General features: G+C 38.8%; 1 protein-coding gene across 2 annotated transcripts in view; it reads left to right on the top strand.

The window, feature by feature from the left end:
• Positions 1 to 5,869: 5,869 nt before the first annotated feature.
• Positions 5,870 to 27,122, top strand: part of HDAC7 (histone deacetylase 7) — a 216,041-nt gene continuing 194,788 nt past the window's right edge. For both annotated transcript variants that reach the window (XM_072134716.1, XM_072134715.1), the window contains exon 1: positions 5,870 to 6,026. The gene's annotated coding sequence lies outside the window, so the exon portion shown is untranslated. The remainder of the gene's footprint in view (positions 6,027 to 27,122) is intronic.

Below are 27,122 nucleotides of genomic sequence, written 5' to 3'. Positions count from 1 at the left end.
TATGATGAACAGAATCTCCCTCTGTTAATGCTTCTACCCTTTCTGTATGTCAGAGAACTGATTGAATCATCTTCTGGACAGGGGCTCTGACATCTCAAAAAGGTTTTGCAGATTATTGTTCCTTCCTTGCTTTATATTATTGTGCGCTAGCTGGCATTCCTTTTGTCTTCTGTATTTCTGTCTGCCTGTTTTCAGATGATCCATTTGACTATCGATTTTGTACTGCTTTCCCCTTTTGGTACTTACACATATCTTGTTGACTTCTCTTTGATGTCTGTATTGTGCTGTCTTTGTCTCTATGTTTGCACTTTTGTTCAGGAAAGGAAAGTCAACCAGTTGTCATTTAGAGTTGGCTGGGCAATTAAGAAGGGACAACTGGGGAGGGGTTTTAGTATTAGGGCTCACTGTACTTATCTCTTCTTCCTATCCATCTAAACCATTCCCTTACAGCAGCATAACAGTTGCATTGTCTCTGGATGATAACATGTATCCCCTAGATGTATCACAGCACATAAAGCTCATATGGGTCCATATTAAATCCTGAAGGTACAATGTCTGTATATTTAAAGGACCATTTTTAATTTATTCTGTTTATATAATATTTGATGGCAAATTGTTGTAACACTTTAAAAACAATAGACTATTTCTCCTTCCATAAAATGCCTAAGGCAAAAACAATTTGCGAACAGACTCATGGTGTGATGCTTTATAAATGTGATGGAATCTTCAAGGGAACAATTACATTTTTATAGTAAACTATTCAAAGTTTTTTTAATTAAGGAATAAAATGCCTATTTTTGTTATTTTGTGTACTGGTTAGGAAAAATAGACATTTTATAGCTATTCTCAGTTATGTTCAGACACATTTTCAGACAGTTGAGCGCTGACTCAGTCAGACAAAAATGGAAAATAGTTGCAGAAATTATTGTGTTAAAGTGATACAGACATTCAAAAGATGTGAGAGGTGCCAGGTACTCAATACTACAGAAACAATTGGAAATTTTTGGTAACTACAGTATAGAAAACTTCAGGTCGAAGACTTCAGTCTCTTAAATTGTTACATTCTTGTGCTGCCAATGAAAGAATCAATCTTAAAGATACAAATACAATAAAAGGGGTTGGCCACTTTGCCTCATGCATTTTGTAATGTGTGTGCAAGTGTGAGGTACAGGATATAAGGTAATTTGCGAATATACATCTAATAATAGTTCTGCTCTGCTTTCTTGATATGTGAAGTGAAGCCTCCTGTTTCTTTTATCTCATCAGCCAGACATTCCTGGCCATAAAATGGCTGCAGATGGAGGGTCATGTGATCTCTATCTGTCCATGAGCAATCGCCCTGCCAGGACCTTGATCTTATATTCGTGAATACTATTATAAAGTACTGGCAGGGAGATTGTTCATGGACAGATAGAGATCACATGATCCTTCATCTGCGGCAGGAATGTCTGGCTGATGAGGTAAAATACAGGAGGCTTCACTTTACATATCAAGAAAGCAGTGCAAAAATTTTAATGGATATATATTGGTAACTTAGAACATTTATAATCTTTATTAAATAGCACCATCATATTCCATAGCGCTTTACAAATCATAGGGGACATGTACACATAAAATAAGACAGTACAAACATAGTCATATGGATTATCTAATATCCTGCCCCCCACACGTACACACACAAATTACAAAAATCATGAGGTTCGGTGGACAACCACTTTTGTTACGGCAGCAGCTCAGCAGTAATATCTGTGCAGTGGCCCAGGAGATGAGGTAGCGAGGAAAGTTAATTTTATTTTTATTCTATGGGGTGGGGCTATGTATAAGTATAAACATATGAGAGGGGCAGTAAAAGAATAGATATCTAATGGTAAGAAATAATAAAGTCACTGGGGGAGATTTTTTGTTTGGCATATGTTGTATCCGGCGGCCAGGCTACACAGCGTACAATTCTACACCAGGCCATAGCAGGAATGGCCCAAGCTAGCCCATTTTGCCACTGACTGTGCCCTCTTCACTACATTTGTACTTAGAGGGGAAAATAATCACAATGCCTAGCAATCCCAGGGATTATGTGACAGAAAACTGGTGTATTAGCCTTTATAAATGGGGTGGTCCAAGGGGCTTCTTATGGGACATGTACCATATGAAGCCCCTTGGACCACCAACTGTAAAGTAGTTGCATAATAGTGCATCTTATTTTAGGGCAATTACTCTGAGGTTAGGACTGTAGGCTTAATAGTTATTTATGAACAGGGTGTAATACTGATAGATGGTGGTCTTATTATAACTACTAGACATCAACAAGCACTCCACAACATAGGCATACCCTTGTAACTGGGTCTTAACTTACCCCAACTCACATGTATCCACTCCACCCTCTCCCCGTTACCTCCTTGTGAACTTTGATTCTGACCCCAGGTGTGGACGCAACAAATGTACAGGATGTGGATCAAAAAGACCTCATAACTGCCCATAGCTGGTGTAACGTGTTTGTCCATCATCCTCTTTGAGAGGTGTCTCCATAGAAATAAAATTGGTCTGCAGCTAGGACAGTGGTCCAGTTGGTTGTCTAGCATTTACACGTTTGAAAATTTCTATGCTGAAACAAATTAAGTAAAAGTTACATTTTAAATATAAATAAGATCAGTTGTGTTTAGAATTGTATATGCAATTTAGGAGCACAGTGTGTTGCTGTTATCCAAGGGGCACAATACTGTAATTGACTGTGGTAATTGACTATGGAGTATTTTGGAGATCTGTTACAAGGAGTAATAGACATTTAGTGACTGGCAGAAGAGTTAGTGTAAGTTACTAGTTGCCACTACTAAGTCTAATTAGTTATGTAGTCAGCTCTCAACATGTATAGTGTTGTTCGTATACTGTCAGTGGGCTATGTCTGCCTTATAAATGTCAGCTAGGTGTGCCCCATGTAGGTGTTATCAGTTATAAATAATGGTATCAGCTTTTTTTAAGAATTAATAGGTAATTTAAGTGGACGGTATATAGCAGGGTTATTGGATTATGGGCCCACAATCTCTATACAGCCCAGGGAATTATAGTCTTTCCTGCCAGGGAAGGGTTGCCAGTTGAAAGCCCCTTTTTCTAAAAAAATTAAAAAAAATAAAACCGCCAACGTAAGTTTGGTTTAAGTCAGTTTTAAGTTTGAGAAGTTTTATCTGAACAAACCACAAGACTTTTAGTAGAATGTGGGAGATATATCTTCCACCAGTTACTAACATAAAATGTATTATCTAAATTGCAAGATTTCTACAAATTTTTTTAGTTTATTTTGAAGTGTTGAAGTAAGGCTAGAGATACACACAAAGTTTTTTTTTTCTTGCTTTTTAACTGCATATTTTTAGCCAAAGCAAGGAATGATTTATGCTTATCATTCCTTTCTAAGATACATTCATTGGAGGAAAGAACAAAGACAAATAAAACTATGATAAATTTCTCCTATTTTTCTATCCAAAACATCCTTTTGTTATCTGTAAAGAGCAAAGTATTTTTTCCTCATTTATTGTCATATGAAGCTGTAAACTGAAACACCCCCTGGAGCATGATAACGCAGTGTGTGTTGGGGATTTATTTCTGTTTTTTTCTTCTTTAATGTCCATCTGTGAAGGTTATTTTTATTGTATGACCTTTTAAAGGTGTAAAATGAATCACAGAATTGCCCTATCAATAACACATCTGAAATGTAGTGGTATGGATTTAATTATTTTAGTGTCAGGATCATTAACCCCTTAATACCACAGCCTTTCCCATTTTGTATTCCATGCCTTCCAGAAGCTAAAACTTTAGTATTTTTACTCTATATAGCCATATGAGGGTTTGATTTTTCAAGACAAACTGCCCATCCTAGTGGCACCACTTTTAAAATGATCATAATAAGCCTGAAAGGCTATGGAGGGTGTTACTAGAGCCTCTCTGTGCTGCAGCTTTACACTGTCTTCCACTCTGCTCCTTCTGCACCTTCCCCATCCCTCTGCCTGATGTAATCTCACAGCAGCAGAGGAAGTTTTAGCACACAGTTAGCTCCTGCAGACACTTGCAGTTAACTGCTGTGGTCAGTGGTGGCAATAGGCATGGCAGTTATCCTCTTAGTTGCCATGGTCAAAGCCGATCATTTCACATTAAAAGCAGCTTCATGCATATTACTCCCACTGGCACCTCCAACAACATTACCTCCAACAGCCGCTGGGAGGCTGCTATGGCTGCTTATTAATGCTTTCTATCATGGCATCCCAGAAGCAGGCTGTGATAGAAGATCTGTATTTTCACATTATATTGCAATACAGTTGTATTGCAGTATATTGCATGAGCAATTAGATCCCTTAGCATTCAAACCTAAAAACATAGTAAATAAAAAATCAAAAACACTTCTAAAAATATTTTTCAAAATTTAAAAACAGTATTATTCAAATCAAATGGTTGCCTGTCCGCCATCCCCCTCGAATGGAGTGTTGATGGTGGATATATTCGCTGCTGAAGCCTATGAGAGCTCCCTTAGACAAGAATGGAGTGCATCTACACACCCAGCTCTCTAGTACCAAAAAAGCACTAGTACCAAAAAAGTGATGCCACTCATTGCTCTGTGGCAATCAACCCCCAAACTTTCACAGGTGCTGAAGACCAGAAGCTCTAAAGATAGATAGAAAAATAGACCCCCTGCCCCCACAAGGTTTTCCAAAATTCCTAAAAACCCCAATAGAGTGATACTAACTGGTGCACTTTGACCACTTCAGGCACTTGCTCAACAGCCCCCCACCACATTGAAAGCAATCACTATCACTATATTGGAATACCCCATTACTAATTCTGGGGCAACTCGCAGCAGTCGACCAGATGATTATAACTAGAGATGAGCGAGCATACTCGTCCAAGCTTGATGCTCGTTCGAGTATTAGCGTACACGAAACGGCTCGTTGCTCGGATGAATATTTTGCCCGCTCGAGAACTGCTGGAGTCAATGCAAATCTTCACACATATTGTTCTTCACATACTATTGTGAAGAACACCTTTCTGCGCTAATGTCTTCTGATAAGTTAGCAGATGTACAGAAACATCTGCAATGTGTTCTTCAGTGAAGAACACATTGTAGATGTTTCCGTACATCTGCTAACTTATCAGAAGACATTATTTCTCAATAAAATTACACATTGAAAAAATGCTCGAGTCTCCCATTGACTTCATTGGGGTTCGTTATTCGAAACGAGCACTTGAGCATCGGCAAAAGTTCGTCTTGAATAACTAGCACTTGAGCATTTTAGTGCTCGCTCATCTCTAATTATGACCAATAGATAAAACTATTTAATAAATCAGCCGCTGAGTATATAAGAAAGTGACCTCTCATTACACAGTGCTCACCATTACATACAACTAGAGAATTATTTCATCTCTACTGGTAGATTCTGTAAAATTCTTCATCATTAATATCTTCCATACCCTTCACTGCCTAGATGCTGCATTGCCTGTAGATGTAGGTTTCTGAATGGATACCAGAACGTGTTCCTACTCACGTCAGCTTCTCATGTATCACAGGAGATAATCAGATGCACATTAGGAAGGTTACAACTATTTATAGCCTTTATTTATTAATACCAGACATATTTCACCCCGGCGGAGTATGCCACTACTGGAGGCGCTTCCATCGACAAGTTTTATATGATAATGTATACGGCAGGCTGACTTCAAAGCGCCTACTGAAATTGACTCCTGACACTGTTTTTCATCTTTCACTTTAGGTGAACATCTTTGGAGACCCTTCTGGTAGCACTGGGGTTAAGGGCAAGTAAAGCATTTCCTTCTATTGTCAATTGAACGGAGCCATAGATCCCTCCTGTATGACCCTCCCCTTTCCTCCTCTCTTCTCACTCTCAGTTCTTGTGGCTGCTGCAACTCTCACTCTCTCCGTCTGCATAGAGTGGATCTTGTGATGTCTCAAAGGAACTTTGCTGCAGGACAACATCCTCTCACTATGGTTTCCAAGCTGTAGGAATTGCCCGCATAGACCTATACCACTGGTGAGTCCCTCCAACTCTTCTATACCTGTCTAGCATTCTACATTTTCTGCTAGTGCACTGAATTCAATTTCCCCTCTCTTGACTCATTTCCAGTTATATTTGTTATGTTCTCGCAGAAGCCAAAAAATCTCTGTCCAACAGCCAAAATTCTGTGCAAGTGAAATGACAACCCACTTCTTTTTGCACAAACTATAAATACAATCCATATCTCTGGGAGTTTATCATGCTCCAAAAGTTTATATAATGTGCTTATCAGTTTTTATGTGTTCCCAGCTCCTCCGCAGTTCTATATATTTCCCATTACACAGGGGTTAATCTAGTTCAGATTCTGCAGCTAAGAGGCTTTCTGCAAGGAATTTGTTTATATTCCTGCAAAATAATCAAACTGTTTTTTTTTTTTACCTGCAAATGCTTTCTAGGAAAATCAGGCAGAGGAATTTCCCTAATCACTACTTGGTAAAAACCATAAACAATTAAGCCAATTTAGGGGATGATGTTTCTGAGTATATGTCTGGTACTTTCTGATGCAAGATGACGCTCTTTTACCACTGTCCATGAATTGCATGGAACTGCTTGAGGCATCAGGTTATTGCACATGACTGTCATATGTATACATTATAAACATGTACTGTATGTACTTTCATGTAACAGAACCTTGTAGTGAGAGTTGTAAAGAGAGTAACGTGGTCTTTATGCTACGTCATAGAGATGGGTGTATTGGATTCTGATTTTATAATAGATAAAGGGCTTAGAGATGTAGCTGAGATGAAATTGTCGAAATCATAATTTTATTTCGGTTTTAAGGTGCAAATAAGGAAGAGAGAAAAAATGACTTATAACTTTATTTGGTTACTGTATTTAGTTTTAGTTAAGTAGACTATATGAATCATGACTACATGGCAAGCACAGCCTTCATCACTTATCCATTTTTCTTAAAACATATATGATATATACTGTATTTGATATGGGTTAAGTCCTTAATAGTATGCATTGCCTGTTATTTATGAAGCTCCAACATATGCCATAGCGCTGCACTGGTCCAGTCCCCAAAGCTGGTCATAAACTAGATAATCTTATCTGAACGGAACAATATTAACAATATATCACTTCCATGTTTGGAGGGTAAGCCGCCAGTATTCGGATATTCCACATGTAATAAGATATGTGGCTGAGTTTGTCAGATGTATGAATGTCAAAGAGATGATCATGTCCATGTCATTATGGTAACTCTGTGTTTCATAATAGTCATGTGGAAACCTCTGATAAAATGATAGCAGAGAAGTCTATCATGGTGTATCAGCTGTGGTTTTACAGGTCACTGCATCAGTGCTGGACAGAAGACCACGCCATAACAAATCCAATAACTTTCTCAGGGATCTGTTTTGTCAAATACATTATCACACCATCAGAATTGTGCAGTAGCCGGGTCATAAAACTTTTCCTGCAGTGTTTTTGGATGTGCCTGTGGCACCCATGTGGGTACCAGATGGGTGCATCCACTACATCCAAACATGAAACTGATACATGTGATCCCACTCGGCTTGTTTTGTGTGAATATTATATATGTTTATTACCTGTTCACAGAAATGTGATGCATTCCATTGCATACATGACATTTGCCACATAGGACTACATAGGATGCTATATTTCATTTTGATAGTTTGAATGACTTTGAAGAGACTGAACCAATAAGACTGAATGTTCTGATAAATAATATAATGTAAGCATAGAGCTGTATGCTATCTCACCCAATTCATTCTCTTCCCTGGTTGAACTTGATGGATATGTGTCTTTTTTTCAATTGTATAAACTATGTAACTATGTATAGAGGATTCAGATTTGGTCCTTAATTCTCCATGTCTGTGTCTTGTATGTGTTCAGAATCTGCACTAGGTAACTCTAAAAAAAAAAAAAATATTTCAGGGACGCTGGGAAGTGGGGTGAGGTAATTAACGTCTGTTTGTGGAAATGTCTTGCTAGCCCTCTGGCATTACACATGAGAGAGTCATAACCCAGGACTGTGGCTCTCAAGCATCTCTGACTCATTTGTGCTGAGGAAGCAGACAATACTTATGTCAGCGAGGCGGAGTCTGTAAGAAAAACACTTGTATCCATGGTCTATTTTTCATTTTAATATCGGAAACACAGGTCTCACTGTCTGTGATCCCGATGACCAATGCTACTTAGGACTGTGATGAAAAAAATGTCTAATTATGTCAGAATTATAGCAGAGGCAGCAGACTTAGGTATCTGGTCCCACACAAACAAACGACAACGATAATACTAAACAAGTTTCCAAACTTTATTATGTGCCATATCGGAGAAGGTTGGATTCAGATCTTTAACCCTTTTTAGAGATAGTGCCACTTTCTATTGATGCCAGACAGTTTAGGGCAGGTACACCAAAATGTGTGACAGTGTGAACTGAAGTCTTCTCTAACTGTGCATGATGAAAGATGTAAAAGCCTTTAAGTCATTTATGAAAAAGTATCCTGCATTCAAACTAAACTCTACACAAGCCCCTGTATTCTTACAATTGTGGTGCACTTTGTACTAGTGGGGCTGATGATTAAAACCAGAAAACTCATGAAAAGTTGGGTGGCATGGTGGCTGAGTGGGTAGCACTTCTGCCTTGCAGCGCTGGGGTCCTGGGTTCAAATCCCACCCAGGTGTATGTTCTCTCCGTGTTTGCGTGGGTTTACTTCGGGTACTCTGGCTACCTCCCACACTCTAAATCATACTGGTAGGTTGATTAGATTGTGAGCCCCATGGGGACAGGGACCAATTTGACATGCTTTGTCCAGCGCTGCGTAATCTGTGTGCGCTATATAAATAAAGAATTATTATTATTTAAAGTAGGGAACAGGGCAGGATTAAGGCACATCAAGGACACCATTAGATTTACTAATGTTTGCACCAAAAAACTAATGTAGATTATGGCTAAAATCTAGACCAGCCTACTGGATAGGAATACTGGGTTGCTTCTTTATAATAATGGTGCATCTCAAGTCCAAGTGCTAGATGACAGCACACAGCTCCATGTGTATTAGACGGAAAAGTGTCCTGTACTGGGTCAAAAATAAAGAGCAGTCTTCAGTTAGCTGTGTCCAAACATGGCGGCTCTATACACCCCAAGGATACATTAGAAAATTTGCTTGACGTAAGTTCACTTTAATAAATTTATAAAATAAAATAAAGCGTGCTGTATGTCTTTAGACAAATGCATGGACAAATTTGGCAGAAAATGTGAAAATATAAACCACCCCTCAGCTGTAATCTCTGTGGAGATGGAGATAAAGCTGTAGGATTTCATTATTTTAAATCCAGAGGGGCATTGTTCCCTTTCCCCATGGTGTAAACATGTAAATCAGGGGCAGAATGGCACTTGTTTGGCCAACAGTCAGGAGCATATTTACCCCCGTTGCTTGGAGGTGCCCCACAATGTGATTGGTTGATAGTAAAACAACCAAATCAAGGAGCTATTGAGAAGCAAGAGACAAGCCTGCCTCCTCTATAAATGGTTTACATTGTATCAGCTCCAATGGTTGCCAATACACTGTAAAGCTTTGAAAGACCACTTGCCCTGCCTGTAAGATTGGAGGGGAGACTACAAGCCGCAGATTTTCTTGAGGCCCCTGTGATGCCAAATCCAGCCATGCCATCGGCTCCCAAATGTTTCAGCCAACCTTCAAGGCTAAAACCATAAAAATAAAAATGATATGATATATAACCATTTTCCTGTTAATCTGTTATACAGGCGGCTCTTCCTCTCTGAACATATAGTGCTGTTTCTGCTACTTCACTTTTTAAAGGACACCTGTCATCAGGTCTGTGTCACTTGTCCTGTCACTACTACCTGTTGGAGCAGCTCACAAGGATCCCATCCCAGCCTTTATCTAGTTATTTCATACATTATTCATTGTAAAATCATCTATTTTTTATCATGTAAATGAGGCTGGTCACATGGTCAGAGGCAGTGATGTCACCCCTGTTCCCCCTCCCCTCTCCTCCCCCTGCTCATGTCTGTGTGTAATGTATAGTAAAGTATTGCTGGTATCTGTGCTGCATCTGCTGACATGCTGCATCCTCACAGACACAGACATCAGCTACACATGAATCTGACATGTTCTGCTGTAACATGGCTGCAGCCTGGCGTGGCCACCAGGAAGCACATCATTATACAGCCTCACATCATTATACAGGCTGTCAGTCATGCACTGGTGGTGTGGCTGTGCCTCCCACTCATGAATAGAGTGGACAGCTTGAATATGCTAATGCTTCATTGGACATTTCACAGGTCATTTGCATACAGCTTTAGGACCTCATTGCTTATGTTTACAGGCATGTAGAGGAACAATGAAGGGATAGAGGCAATGCTCTCTAATGGCAGTTTATGAAAATATATTTAGTTTAGGGGGGTTATTTTGCATGACGGGTTCTCTTTAAGTATATAATTGTGAATAATCGTCTATGCTACATGTTTCCATTAAAAATTATTTTTCACTGACATGAAGCTAGCGCTGCCCCTCCACCTGTTTACTATGTTCCCTGCCACTGAGGGATTAGTCACCGTATATTGGTATAATCAGATTTATTTAATCATAAAAATAGAAAAGTCAAGTATTTTGCTCCTCTCGACAAATCTTTCCCGGAATCTGAGATGCCCCTGAGATTTCTTAACTAGATGATCCAGTTCCCTATTCCCTTCTTTACAGGGGTCTATATCACTCAAACGTTAAATGCAAACCAGATGGGCTTGAAAAGTGCAACAAACACTGCAAGGGGCCACGACTTACCTCAAGGCCATGCTGTGTGCATTCTTTATATTCCTGCCAGCCACTGCTGAAAGTTATATAATACACATTTCATCTGTAATCTCCACAAAAGCATATAACTCATGTTTTCTTAATATGCAGCTAATTTCTTCCCTTAGACGAGTTCATACATCATATTGCAAGGGATTCTCGTTTGTGGGTATAGTAAATGTTCATTAGACTCTATACTTATTTCCACTTGCCTTTTATACAGGACCATAATAAAACCACATAGTTGAGCTTAAGCTGATTTCTATGTTTCTCCTTAAGTCAGCAAGTAATCCGCAAGATGGATTGACTGAAGGAAAACACGGAAAATTTGAAAAAAAAATTTAAACACTTTCCCATCTTTGAAAATTATGGTGAAGTTTAGTTATAGAATCAATTTATGTACAAATTCAAGTGACCATAGCTCTAAGGTTCAGTAATAGATGATACCCTGGGCCGTCTAGAGGACACCGTATTGGGCCATTTTGAAATTGGTTAGACATCTACTAAGTGATTTTTTTCTGACCACCTTCTCATCTCAATTGGGAAATGGTAAAAACTTCAGAAAGTTACCTATGACAAAAACTTATTTCCCAGAGAACAAAGTAATTGGTCATGTAGAAATCAAACATGCCTAAAACTTATTTTCCAAAAGGAAAAGCGAAGAAAAAGTACTCATAAGGAATAGATGTCCGTCATTCCATTCAAAATGAATAGGCTTGATTGACCTCCATCTATATGGCAGTAACTAGTTACATTCTGCATTATAAGGGTCCGTTCCTATATTTCAGATGTCATTAGTTTTTTACCTTCTGAACCGCTCCATTGGCTCAGTTTTAGCATAAGTTGTGCTGTCTTAAGTTTAAAAATTCTGATCATCTGATACATGTGAATGTACCCTTCAGAGCGGCACTCATTACAAGTTTGTGTCCAGGTTTGGCTCAACCTCCCATCCCCTACCCCCTCATAGTTAACTCCCACGTTCAGTAATGGACCCATCGTGGGCATAAACTGCTGGCAAAGTTTCAAAGCATTTAAATTGCGCAGTCCATGTAAGCTTACACTAACATTATCCTCCCCTAAATGGTGGGGGTGGAGGTTCAGGTCCAGGCACCCACAACCGAATAGATTTGTAAAATTTGGGTGTGGTCGAACTAGTGATGAGCAGACCCAGGGATGCGGGACTGGCAGATTACCCAAAACTGTACCAAAAGTCCAGGTTCATGTACCCGGACCAATCAAGGGCATTAAGCCTTTAAATGCCTTTTATCTTACATTATGCAAATCAAAGTGCTGACTCCACACTGGGTCCCTGTAAATGTCATTATTTACTCTTCTATTTACCGTAAATTTCCATTCTTCATATTTGTTTAGCTTTTCTGCACAGAGCACAAGATTGATTATTATACAATGATTTTAGTAATAACTCATTACATAAGAATCGCTGATGAATGAACTTTCTAGAATTGTTTGAAAGCCAACCAAGGGCTTATTTAGCTTCTCTGTATGACTTTTGCCTACAAGTGGTACCAATTATATTTGTTAAAAGAAGCATCAGCAGTGGAGTATATGAGTATGTATAATTCACAGATGGTGATAAATTACTTAAATGGATACACATTAGAAAGTGATTGATTCTGCATGGCTTGCTTAATACAATGGCTTAAAGTCAATGTGGAACCTAATCTATGATGCCATAGTCCATAGCAATCAGGCAGACACTTGCTTTCATCAGTCTTCGTAGTACTTGATAGAGCAAGCCTAAATACTGATTGTTTTTATGGGTCATTGTATTGTGCTAATCTTCATCAAGTTCCAATTATGCCCCAACCATCTTATATATGTGTCAAGGCACCAATGAAGCTCCTAAATTCCTTACAGATATGATGTAATATTATCATATATACACACCTGGGGATACTGTACCTTGGTATATGGTTTCTATTAAACTATGGTTTGATATTGGTATTATATGGCATATGATATTATGTATGTATATATAATCTGTTTAAAGACAGGACTTAACAGTAACATTGACTGCAATACTCATACGAAAAGTAACAAATCACCACAAATGCAGTAAAATTTTGATTAAAAATGTCATCAGTTTCAGACATTTTTTCAACATCAAGTTGTGTTTAGACCACATTCCCAGTTTATCAGATCCTATGAACATGGAGATTCCCAAAGGAGTACCATGGTACCATGGTCAAAGTTGGCAGTGTAGTGCTAGGCCAGTGATGGAAAACCTATGGCATGGGTGCCTGAGGTGTCACTCAGAGTCCTCTCTATGGGCACCCTTGCCATCATCCCAGGGCAGGGTTCGCCAGACAGGACTTACAGGCTCTTGCAGTCCCAGGCAGCCTAGGACCCTAGAAGGAAGCAGCAATGATAATCCAAACTTCTTTCTACTGTATTCGTGTCCTCAGGTGCCTATACAATTTTAACCTGTGAAAGAGCAGGGAGTAATAAGTTACTGCTTAAATTGTCGCATTGGTACTTTGCAAAAAATATGTGGGTTTTGGTTGTAGTTTGGGCACTCAGTGTCTTAAAGGTTTGCCATCACTGTCCTAGGCTAATAGTTGTGTTTTAATACAAGTAAATCAGTTAGATCTCATTTATTTTTAATAATTTTTGGAGCATGTAGTAAGTAGAATTGGATGTTTCATTAAAATATAGCTAGAGGTTTGTCAAAGAACAAATTGACATTTTGTTACTATTTTGGAGTAGGAAATATATGACTGTTTAGCTTCAAGAAGATAAAGGACCCTGTTCTTGATGGCAGGAAAAATACATATGAACTTCTAAAATCTGGCACTCTGATGTCTTTGTAAAATCGTCATCCAGCTTGCTGTGTACCTCTTTTAATGCAAAGACGTCTGAGGTGTTGTTCATCTATTATTGTGGGACATGGAGAGGGCTGTCACTTCAGTACGTGCACCTTGGGGAGATTATATTTTCTGGTGTGCAAATTTGGTCTGGTATATATTTATATTGCCATCTTCTTTTTTGAATAGGATGATACTTTCTGATGGGCACAAATAACCTTTTCTAAAGCCTTTGGAACCTGAAGTCCTGGAAGTGATGAGGGGCCTTCTTAGGCTTCCAGTAAACATCTGTTGTGTATGAGTATATACCATTTCATAGAAAGCAGAATGAACAAAACACTGAACTGATTTTATAGTGTACACCCATTTTTCTTACTGTTATATCTTTATACTGTATAGAACACAGATTTTTCTGTATATTTCATAGATATCTGTGTATAGCCCATTGTAATCTCTCTTATGCCCTGTAGCACTAATGCTGTAACATGACAGTATACAGCATATCTTTACATCTCTGATCTGCTAAGATTTCTGGCAAGAGCCAATACTTGCGTATCAATTTTAGCTTTTGTCTACAAGACTGCAAGTTTAGAAAGAATTGGGAGGATACCGATAAAGCACAAAAGAATCTTTCAAGTTCATCCAGGCATTTCATGAGATAGAAGATTGGCAGAGAAAGCTAGAGCAGGGGTCAGGTTCTGAAAGCAGAAAGATATAAAGAAGTATGGGAATACACAGAAGCAAATAAATGTTGTTTAGAAGAAATACAAGCAATATATATATATATATATATATATATATATATATATTATATAATCTGGCAAAATATATGACATTTGTCCCATACTTTGCATGGCGGCCACCCGAATCAGTCAGACGCAGCACAAAATTATGCATAGTCGGACCGTGAGACACATTTATCATGCAGAATCGTGTTGCACGCCCCATGTTAAAGGTGCACTAAATAAAATTTGGTGCACTCTGTTGGAGCAGTGCAGAGGGGAGACCGCATGAAGAACATGCGCCACAATTCATGAATCTGGCGCACCCTGCACACATAGTGCTGTTTTTGATAAATTTGGCCCACTATTTGCTTACCACACCGTGGCAGGTGCCATAGACCTCTATGGGGTGATACAGGTAATAATTTTGGTTTGTGTGAATAAATCAGTATTTGGAACTTATATTTTAAGCATCTATCATTATTCACATCAACATTGTTCATATTAAATAATAATATCTATGCAAATATCTTTCACAGAGACCCAGAATATGGTAACTGTAGTTGTCAGCTCTGGCGCTCTATCCTATTCTGAGTCCATGTTTATCACAAAGAACAAAGGCTTATGTGCCTAACGACACACAACAAGGGATTTCTTGTTGACTATAATGGGGTCCATCAGGTATTCATTATGGAAGCTGTCATTTTCCAAGTTTAATTTTGAGTGCAATTGTAGGCTCAGCTCACACTTTGTAGGCTTAGTTCAGCATGTTTTTGGACTTTCTTCCATTATCAAACTGTGGTAATTTTAGCACAGCAGCCTATGCCTTTTTTATATTATAACAGAAGTGTAACGGAAGGTAACCTTCCATATATTGAAGTCAATGGGCAGGGAAGGTGAACGTAGACCTCTGTCACCTTCCATTCGTAGTTTCCGTTACGCTCTCCTAAAACAGAATGTACTGGAAACCCTCAATGCTGGTGTGAACTGAGTCTTAGACAGACTATAAGAAGGAGGCTTCTATTACTAACCCTCCGATCAGTATGGTGGAACAGAAGTGAACACTCATTTGACCAGACCATTTTTTTCCATTTCTTAGTAACTCCATTGTTATAGCCTTGCCTTTCTGTTTCCCTTGGACAGCACTGGTACTTCTACTAGTCATCTACTGCTATACCCATATGTGTAAAGAATGGTAAGTTATTTACTCCTATGGGTTAGTTGTAATAATTTTTGACATTATTCTCTACCATTATTTGTTGATTGGTGATCTAGGGCAAACAGAATTCCCCTTCACAAGATTTTAGCAATATTTGTAATCCTGCCCCCGACTACTCCATAACCAATGACTAATGACTGATTTGAAGTTTTTGAGATCTCTTGAATTCTCCTATTTTGATGAGGATTCATATTGAAAATGATCTATGAAATACTTGCTGCACACCAGGGCCCTATGTCTTACAACAAAGCTCCAATTGTCTCTAATGATGAGGCTAATCATTGTATATGACCATATGAACATATCCTATTCTGCTAAAGAAGGGAGGGAACCAAACCGATTTTATATGAAGAGGTTATGTAAGGTTCTTCTAGTTTTGGGATGCTCATTTGGGCAGCTATAGTATAAGTAATTCTGACTGCAACCGCTGTGTTGTGTATTCAGGCTAGTTTTTGCATATCTCACTGGGATCCTATCTCCTGGCCAAACAAAGCTTATGCATATTTTTTTTTGCTCTTTCGCAGTTATTTGGGAACTGGATTTTTAAACATACCTCAAATGGGTGTATTACAATATAACTTAATTCCTCAGTCTCTGGCATTTGAATGATGTTAATGTTCCACCAAATTACATATTGTGCCTAAAAAAATATGAAATCACTAGGACTAATGCTATGAAAAAGCCAATGCGACAGGAAAACACAGCACACAGTGGTCCTGGTGGTTGAGCTGTGGCTGCATCTCATCCAGCTGTTTCCAGGGGTTTAATTTTGTGCAGCTGGGGTGACCTCACCACTCTCGGAATCCCTGGAGGGCTCGAAAAAGTCATAATCTACCCGTACAGAGCCAGCAGCATCAAAATGCGTAAATGAACATCCAGAAATGTACGCACACATTTCCCAGCCCTTGACACATGCCCTAAAAGTTTCTCCAGGTTGTGCGTTACTTTGTGGAAGACACTTAACCCATTACCCTTCTATTAAGCTACGTAAGATGTTTAATTGCCCTACACTGTATATATTCCTTTTCATCCCCAAACTAAGCAACATTTCTCCATCCAAAATTGACACTTTTTTATTTTATACTGTGTATTTCAATTAGAAAAACTTTATAATATGAATTTCAATTAGAAAAAACTTTATACAGGCAGTCCCTGGGTTACGTACAGGTTCTGTAGGTTTGTTCTTAAGTTGATGTTATATCTAAGTCGGAACTGTATATTTTATCATTGTAACCCCAGACAAAATTTTTTAGTTTCTGTAAAAATTGGATTTTTAAAATGTTAGATTGTCATAAGAACTGCAGACCCCTTTAATAACTGTTATAGCTGTTTATTGTAGCCTAGGGCTAAAGTACAGTAAATTACCAACATCCAGAGGTCCGTTTGTAACTAGAGGTCGTCTGTAAGTCAGGTGTTCTTAAGTAGGGGACTGCCTGTACTGTGCATTTCAATTACATAAAAACACAATGGTGTATCTGGACTAACCAAAATGTCCATGTCATGTTTTAAGACTAACCAATATGTCATAAATCAAGCAATTCAAGAGTCAAGAGTATAGGTGTAATAGGAGTTTCGGTAGTAATAAGGGAGGTGAATGCCGCTGATGTGTGTGATGTTAATAGGGTTGCATCCTTCCCTTTAATTAAACCCAAAGAACAACTTAAGGGGTCTTAGAAATGGACCTGGCTGAGAAGTGGACAGTAAGAAGATGCAGAGTTTATTGCAACATGTTTTGATATCATAGAGGCGCCTAAATCTGGTTACAAATTCAATTGGATCTGGTGTGGTCCGCTGAATCCCTTTCAGTCCTGATTAAATTTGTGGCATGATTTATCTTGACAATTATGATTTATGACAGACATGTGGGGTTTATGACAGCACTGCTTCTTCACAGTGAAACTTTCCTGTCCTGGTTTATTGTAATACATTAAGTACACAGGGCTATAATATAGATTTACTAGAGGATCTAAATACAAAATACAAATCCTGGATTGTGACGGTCTATTCCTTAGGGGTTGATAAAGAGTGTGTCCTTAGGATATTTTTCTCCGGTGGGATACAGAACTTTATTCTGACACTGATCTTTACCACAGAAGGGCTTGAGGGACATCCCCAATTCTCTAGTACTACTTTGTGCTCTATGTTATGATTTCTTTATTTAAAAAAACTGAGGAGTGGAATGGCCCAATGCATTGACCAGGTGTAGGATTACATCACTGCTAAATGTTTCTCCAGCTCCTTGTAATTTTGCCGTTCTGGTGATGTCCTCTTGAAACAATGTAATCATTACAAAAATATGTTAAGTACATTTTGAGCACAATTTTTGAGCTTTTTGATTTATTTGTGAACTTTCTGAGCCCTTAAAGGGAAGCAATTTTAACTTACTCACACCCTTATTTTAGCTAAAAATTGTTTCCCTTATATCAACATAAATCAACTTTATATTATATTCCCTGGAATCAGAAAAGGCTTGTTCTGCTCAGCCAGCCGCTCCTGTCTACTCCTCTCCATGTCCCATGCTTCTTCTCAACATGTCATCTGACCAGAGTGACATCATAACAGGTTCTTTAACCTCCTAACATTAGCAAACTGTACACCGTGCATACATCTACTCACATAATATCACAGCAGCCTCAATACATTTTTACTCCTCCTCATCCTCCATTGATTTCTACTTCTCTCCATCCTCCATGGAGGCTGCTATGATTTCATGTGATCAGATACATACATAGGGGATTCTGGTAAATATACAAATACATTTTCCAGGAAGCTTAATGACATGATGTTGGATTAAAGCCAAACCAGTATAACTATTCCAAAAAGAACTGATTTTTAACTGTAGACAGTACTGTTTCAACCTGGTTGCATCTCTTCAGTAAAGTGTAAGAAAGTGGTTTGACTGAGTGAGAGGCTTTTCACTGGGGTCAGGAAGTAAGAACCCTCCTTACGTAGACTTTGTGTTAGAGGAGGCATAAACAATAGCTGTCAACAAATATGGCCTCTTTCTTTAGCACCCCCTCACCATCATACATGAGTCGCTTGTGACTCATCCAAGAGAAACTGCGTCACTATTATCCATGGCTATGTGTGGTATTGCAAAGTACTAGTAAACAAAGAATTTGCTGAACTTTTTCTCCCCAATTTCGTGTAATGCCTAGAATCTAGAATATCAAATGCACATGCAATATTATAAAAGAAACGTATCTTTATAGGTCTAGAAGATTTACTCTCTTGTTGTTCTGTTCTTGCAAGAAAGTGCAAACCTGTACTAATTCAACGATTTGCAAAACAGGGTAAATTCCACTAAAGTTCGCTGAGTAGTAAGTCTGTTTCTTCCTTACTAATTAATTTCTACAAGACGATGGCTATACATTAACAGCGGAGAGGCTTCTCCCAGGGGGGAGATATAGGAGGGATTGTGCACATGGCTGCTCAGACATGCCAAAGTACTAATTGTGTTTATATCATTCCAGCCTTGTTTCCTTTGTTTTTCAAAACTATTGTCTACATGAGATATACAAGGGTAAGGTCTGGACAAGAGGAGGAAGGAATGGAGAGTTCAAAAGTACAAGACGAGTGCTCGTGCTGATGAAGCATTTGTTACCTTAAAATTGGATCATTGTGTTGCGCTATGTACAGTGAGTTCTGATTATGAGCCGCTCATAACGCTGCAAATGCGATAATGGACTCACTTCTGTAGACAATAAGAATATAATATATGGTCATAGTAAGTCTAGTAAACATATCTCATCTTCACATATAACATGTAACATGTTTTTAAATATGCTGCACTCTCTCATTAAATTCAACGGGTGGACATTCATTTTGAAAATATAATTTTGCTAATTTTTTTGTTTACATCAAAATAACATTGATGTTGGGTTATAATAGAATTGTATTTATTTACAACCCTAGCAACCTTACAACCCTACAACAAACTAGCTGATCTATTGGGGTCCGACTGCTGGGACTCTCACCGGTCACAAGAAAGGGGGTTCCATTCACACTAAATGATAGAGCAGCAATTCGATCATGTGTCTTGTCACTGCTTTCTCTACTAATGGAGTGTTGAAAATTGTCAGGCATAGCACTTGAGTATTTCTAGCACTCCTATTCACTGCCTATAACAGCATTCAAGATAGCCGAATATTCAAAGCACCTATTGCATTGAATAGAGTAAGGACACGTGCTTAGTGTCAATGGGTCCCCTGTTCTTGGGATTGGTAGGTTGTATAATAGTTGGACCCCTGTCAGTTAGATTCTATAATCTGTGGGTAGAGGATAACAATCCGACTAGGTACAGCCCTATTAGGGTGAAAGGTATACAAAGTATACAGTATAAATGTATATTACCTGCTTTGATCTCTCTCTGTGAACCAAACTTGAGGTTCTGATGAGACATTGCTGCATGGTAAGGTCTTGCTCATTATACACATACATAAATGGACATGTATAATTGTATTACTCTGTACTACACAAGCATCTAAAATAATAATTATATAGTCTGCATTTTTCGGCATTCCTATTTTCAAATAGTATAGTAAAATACAGTAGAACTTGTAGAAGGAATGTATATCATGTGGTATATGCTTCCTTTTTTATCCCTGGTGACTGTGGGTGTCATATGCTACTATGTACAATGCTTCTTTATACAGAGGAATACAACAAAGCCTAATATTGGAAGTTTATGTCCTCAAATACAAGATAAGACAAGATAAGAAAAGGGTCTTAGAAAGTCTTCTTTCCTGTCCATGCAGTTTATCATGACAAAATACAATAATACCATTATAATAAAATACCAATAAAAACAAAGACATTATAAGGTAATAAAATGTGTTCTTTTAAAGAGAATGGAACTAATCTAATGTTTTGTACTGATTTTTTATTGTTGGGTTCATTAATAGAAATCACATTGTGTCATGTTCATTACATAAAACCATTGGCTTCAGTCTAACCATTGTTGAGCATGAATGCCTCAGCTTCGGCATCAAATATAGTTTCATGGCTTAGGACAAATTCTGCAATATATTAGGGAGATCACATGTTGACAGAATTGTCTCTTGCAGTAAGCAGAGAACACTTAGACTCTGCTCCTAAGTAATGAGGATCATCAATCAGCCTCAGTGACATCTCACCACACTGTATCCTTTAAGAGGCACAGCATGTGGTGAGATCCCTGCTCGGTGTGAAGACTGTACAGAACTACATGGTTGTCGTCTTTGCACCTACTGTTTGTAAAATGTCTTCATTTTGATTTAACGGGAAGAACATATTTAGCTTCAGACTTTATTCTATGCTGTATGCAGGTGTTTTCCATAAAAAATATGCCATGGGGGTCCACTGACTCGTCATCAAGATAGTTTTTAGTCTAAATAATTTGAAGCACTAGTCTAGTAGACTGGATCTTGGAAAATAAGATGACTAAGGCTTTGTGCAGGGCCGGCTCCAGGTTTCAGTAGTCTCCTGGGCAACAGAGCCTCAGTTGGCTCCTTTACCACTCATGTGGCGCATTTAAAATTCATAAACTATTATTTTATATACAGCCCCCTCATTTTTCTATTACATACAGCCCGCTTAATGTTCCATTATATACAGCCCCCTCATTGTTCTATTATATACAGTCCCCTCATTGTTCTATTATATGCCCCCTTCCCTCACCAGATGCTACCGAGGACTGAGATTCGGCCTTGTGGTCCATCCAAGCAGCCCTGAGCCCCGGCACTTGCCCCTGTATGCCTGGCGTTGGCGCCGGCCCTGGTTGTGTGAACATCACATCTGTGTGCAGGACTTATTGGTCCAGCAAAATAATGAACATAGGAAAGAAATCCCAATTGTAATCAATTAATTTTGGGTGGGGTGATAATACTTCATACATGTGACACTACTTTATTTCCATTGTACTGCTCCTATTACAGAACAACAAAAACAAGAAAAGCCTAACTTAGAACTAACCTAATAAAGGTACATAGATAGCATCAAGTAATATTATCTACAAGAGACAACTGGAGCAGACAATTGCAGGAAAAATGAGTAGTCACCCAAAACATAATTTACTGGGAGATTTATCGAGACTTGTTAGGCAGTTTTCTGGTGTACAAACCCTGAAATAATCGCAATTCTTAATGCACCACCAGGCGTTGCAAGTATTTCACCACCTCTCACGCCAGGTGGTGGAGATCAGGTGTATGAAGAAGCAGCCGGTCGCCAGATACATGAGGAGAACACATCCTCTTGATATAGCTGGTGCAGCAGAGGGTGCGATTATATCATACTCTGGCGTACCTAGCGCCAGAGTATGGTAAAATCCCCCATATGAGTTCCTGATGGAACACTCCCTCTAACTAGAAATTTGTGAGAATGGGATCCCCTTTCTGGAGATCACTGGTGGTTCATTTTTGAAATTACTGGGGATCTCAGCAGTCAGATCTTTCACTTATCACATTGTTATCCCTTATCCACATGCAGCCTTGGTACAACCCCTTTAAATAAGTCCTTGTTTGCTCATATCACAACTCTATGCCACTTATAGGAAATGGCTGGCTACACATAAGGTACCTGTGAAGACCAGCATTACTGCTTGAGATTTATCCCAGTAAATAGCAGCATAAATAGATTTAAGAATACTGAAATATGAAATGATGTAATTGCTTTCGTCCCCCTGTGTATTTTGGTTTATTTTTGTTGGACACTGACAGGACATGTTCATGAAACGTACGTGTTGTGTTTTACTGTAAGGCCAAATTTTCTACACAATTGATTTAATGCAATAAAGGAAATGTCATATTTAGTCTACAGAGACCCCCGGGGACATAGAAACATGGCACAAGGTCAGTAGTAGGAGACAAGGGATGAAAGTATTTTGTGAAGAAGGGTCAGCTTCATTAACCTTCCCAGAGACACAGAGATGTGGACTATGAAAGACGTGCAGACAGCTGGAAGTCCCGACCATTAAAGGAACAAGTCTTTGCATGTTCACAGAAGTAGTAGTGTGCTTGAGCTTCATTGAAAGAGTTCCATAGATCACCATTGCCAAAGGAGTATTTGTCAGTTGTGATCTACAGTATGTTAGCCCGCACACGCGGCTTCTATGAGGAGGTATGGACTGGACATGGGGGAGGCTGTGGATGTTGTGTAACTGGATGCTTCCAAGGCATTTGATACAGTGCCGCATAAAAGTTTGGTACATAAAATGAGGCTGCTTGGACTAGGGAAATTTGCATTAGCTAATGGCTTAGTTTAGAAAAAAGAGTGTTGTAATTAATGGCACATTAATTGGGTTGAAGTTACCAGTGGAGTGCCACAGGGGTCAGTATTGGGGTCATTCTTTTTAATATTTTTTATTAATGACCTCATAGTGGGTTTACACAGTCAAGTTTCAATTTTTGCATATGATACTAAGCTCTGTAAAGTAATTAATACCGAAGCTGATAGTATAGCATTACAGTGGGATTTGTGCAATGGGCAGAGAAATGGCTGATGAGGTTTAATGTAGATAAATGTAAGGTTATGCATTCGGGGCCGTGGAAACAAAAAGTACAATTATGTTCTAAACTGAAAATGACTTGGGGGTATGGATGGTTTAGAATACAATGATAGATTACTAACTTTGGGATTATTCAGTTTAGAAAAAGTTGTCGGAGGGGAGACCTGATTACAATGTACAAATACCTGAACGGGCAGTACAAGGATCTCTCCAAAGATCTTTTTATACCTAGGCCTGTGACCAGGACAAGGGGGCATCCTCTACGCCTAGAGGAGAGGCGATTCTATCATCGACATAGACAAAGGTTCTTTACTGTAAGAGCCGTGAGACTGTGGATGTTGTGATGGCTGCTCATTTTTAAGAGAGGCCTGGATGCCTCTGCAAAGCAATCACACTGTATGGGAATAAAGCTTTCTGTAAGTAGGTTCTGTTGATCCAGGGAGTTATTCTGACTGCCATATTGGTGATTGGGAAGGAAATTTCCCCCTGCCAGTTGACATCAGCATTGCAGGGTTTTTGCCTTCTGGATCAGCGTGGTATGATTTGATCGGGTGGCTTGATGTTTTTTTCTATCCTTATTTACTATGACAAATACAGTAGACTGTCCAATTTAACAATGGTTTAATGTAAAATACACAAAATATACATATATATAATAATTATTACATTATATCTTGAAATTATTCTATTATTTGAATTTTGGGCATATGGACAATTCCCTGCAAGCCACGCCCATCTTTCAAAGGCAACGTGTCTTAACCGGTTAAGTCGGGAAAATGCCCCAAAAATATCTAAAAGCCTTGATAACTGTGGTGCAAGGCATTTTAGACAGTGTTTTTGGCACAAAACCACCAAATTGTGGCGCAAGTCTGTTTATAGATCCCTCCCAATGCCTTGAACATTTTGTCAAAAAAGGTCAATACTCAGCCTTAATCCTCTTCTTCAAAATATACTTTCTAATTAATATTTTCTAATGGTAGCATTGTATATTGTTTATTCATGTCCCATACAGTCAGATCTTTTAATGCATATAATTAAGTCTATACACAACAGTGACTGTTCAAATAGCATGTAACAATATATCACAATGTACTAAAAGCCTGGACATTTCATAAAGATACCACCCTTATATTTGATGGAAGTTAAGACTGTTACAAATGGAATAATTGCTGTTAGGTTTAGATCCATACAGGGAGAAAACAAAGATGTTCTAAATACTTACATTCCCATAGGGATAACATCTGTCTTCTGTGTTTGGAGACAACGGCCCAGGATAAATGATATTTTGTTTGCTTCTTTGTTTTCATATTGTATGTACATGTTTTCCAGATCATACAAAATAATATAACATAATAGAAATAAATTATTCTATGGGCTAAATAAGTGTTCCCCAACCACCGGTCCATGGCCCAAGACCGGGCCATGGAACACCTGGTTCCAGGCCGCGCTGGACCTCTGTAAAAACAAACAAAAGAAAATATACTCACCTTCCCCGTTCCCCTGCAGCAGTCTTCTCTTCCATCACTTAATTTCCATGTAAATGCACTGTTCTATTGACGGTGAGCGAAGAGAAGACTGCTGCAGGGGAACAGGGAAGGTGAGTATTTTTTGGTTTTTAGTTCAGCTGGGATAGTAGAAGGTGGTGGGGCTTCTTCTGGAAATTGGACAATATAAGCTAGGCACACAGGGAGTTATGTGGGGCATACAAACTTACATTTTTGGCTATGAAACAGAAACCAGACTGTATCCCCCCCACCTACTGGTCCCTGGAGAAAATATATGTTTACAGCCGGTCCCTGGGCAAAAAAGGGCTGGGGTAAAGAACACAAGTGCGATTCCTGGACTATCTGGTGGCCACATTTCACAGACCAAATACTAGAGTCTAAGTATCATAGTTATACATGATCCAGGGTTAGATGGTGGCTCCTTTTCTATGACAATACCTCATTATAGTCATGATTTCAGGGTAGCCTGGCTGTTCTGCAGGGGAGCAGGGACTCCTTGCATCACGTATAACTAATATGCTTGGAGTCCAATCATTTGAGAAGTGTTTAGTCAATGAAATGGGGCCACCACATGGTCCAGGGATCTAAGGACTGAGCACGTTCATATGTGTTATTTTAACTACTACCACTACTACTACCAATTCTAATAATAGTATGATTATTAACAAAATGAAAAATTGTATTAAAATTTTAATACTTAAAAGTATATCACATATGCCTTGGAAGTCTATGGGTGATGTTTGCCTTTAAATGGGAAATGTTGGAACCTGCAAAGAGAGGAAATCCCTTAAAGTATATGTTCAATTGAAGGCTCAAACACCATGAGAGGATTCCTGATCAACTAGTAAAAAAGTTAGTAAAAATAACTTGATGGCAGCCACAGAACTTCATACTCCTGCCATAAAATATGGCTTCCTCGGACTTCCTGGAATTGTTTATTCTCTGGGTTTCCTAGCTATAAATTTTAAACATGTCCTTAAGCCTCTGTAAACAGATGTTGGAAGAGTTCTCATGTGAGTACACAAAACAATTTGGTTTTCATTTAAGGAAATGCAGATACCGAGTATAAACTCTTTGATAATGTGAAATAACACCGTACATCTATGGCACAAATGACCAATGTGTAGCCTTCGGAAAATCTCAATGCATTTAAAGTGCATCCTTCTTCCAACAAAATTCTGTCTCGAAGTCCAAATTTACATGCAGATTCATTTTCAAATTCCTTAAAAATTCCTCCATGAAATAGCAACTCTGTGTCATCCTTTCTTTGAACACCAAATTGTTCTTTTTGAAATTTACATGATCTTCTTTTTTTCAAAGGGGAGTGTCCATTCATAGGCCAGTTGGACAGTGTCACACTATGTATGAAGAGACCTATAATTTAAAACTCCCACTTGGCAGTTATATGAAAAGATGATCGAGAATTTGTATTTACTGACAGTTTTTATCATATAAAACTGCAGCAAAACTGTGAAAATACTTACATTTATATTGCAGTATTGTAGCTGGACTTGGAGCCCTCTGGTGCACTGGTGTGTAAGATCCCTTCATTGAAATGCTACAGAGCCTCACACCTCTTCTTTAGGTGAGAGCTGTAGAAGTTTTCTGTAGGGAACTGCCCCCAAGAGCTTTCTCTCTGCTGTAATAATCATCCAGATGGCTGCTGGCTATATACTGATTGCAGGGGCTGCTGGCTATATACTATAGGGCATGTTCTCCTGGCAATATACTGGAGGCAAGGCTGCTGGCTATATACTGGGTGCAGGGGCTGCTGGCTATATACTACAGGGCATGTTCTCCTGGCAATATACTGGAGGCAAGGCTGCTGGCTATATACTGGGTGCAGGGGCTGCTGGCTATATAATAAGGGCAGGGGCTAGCTGGCTATATACTAGGGGCAGGGTCTAGCTGGTTATATACTGGGGCAGGGGTTGCTGGCTATATACTGGAAGCAGTAGCTAGCTGGCTATATACTGGGGGGCTGCTGGCTATTTCCTGGGGCGTACAGGCTGGCTAGCTATATACTAGAGGGAATGGGTTGGCTATATACTGGGGAAAAGGGGACTGGCTAGTTATTTAATGGGGAGGCTGTGACCAATGCATTTCACACCCTAGGCTTATACTCAAGTCAATAGGTGTTTATATAGTTTATACTCGGGTCAGCTTATACTCGAGTATAAATGGTAATAATGCAAAATGTTATAACCATTTGAAATAGTTTTTGAAATAAATAAAATATGGTTTGTCCTCTGTAACTGTAACTGCCAGGATACAATATTATAATGTGCGCTTTATGGATTGTATGAAGATATAGATTACTTTTCTACTAGCAGTGAGTGAAGTTGCTCAGATTTAGCATGTGTAATCGTGTAGCCTCCTGCTGAGTGCATGAAATCTGATGTGGCCCAATTATTATGTGTAAAGCCAAGTTAAAGGAAGTCATAGAAGTGCAGCACTCATCAAAGGCAGAATGATGGAGCTCCAGGAGAGACCACAGAGATACACATATTGAATATTCCTATTTTTCCAATGAGTGA

The sequence above is a fragment of the Engystomops pustulosus genome, chromosome 2 (assembly GCF_040894005.1).
Source record: "Engystomops pustulosus chromosome 2, aEngPut4.maternal, whole genome shotgun sequence".
Lineage (NCBI taxonomy): Eukaryota > Metazoa > Chordata > Amphibia > Anura > Leptodactylidae > Engystomops > Engystomops pustulosus.
This window is presented reverse-complemented; position numbering and strand designations above follow the sequence as displayed.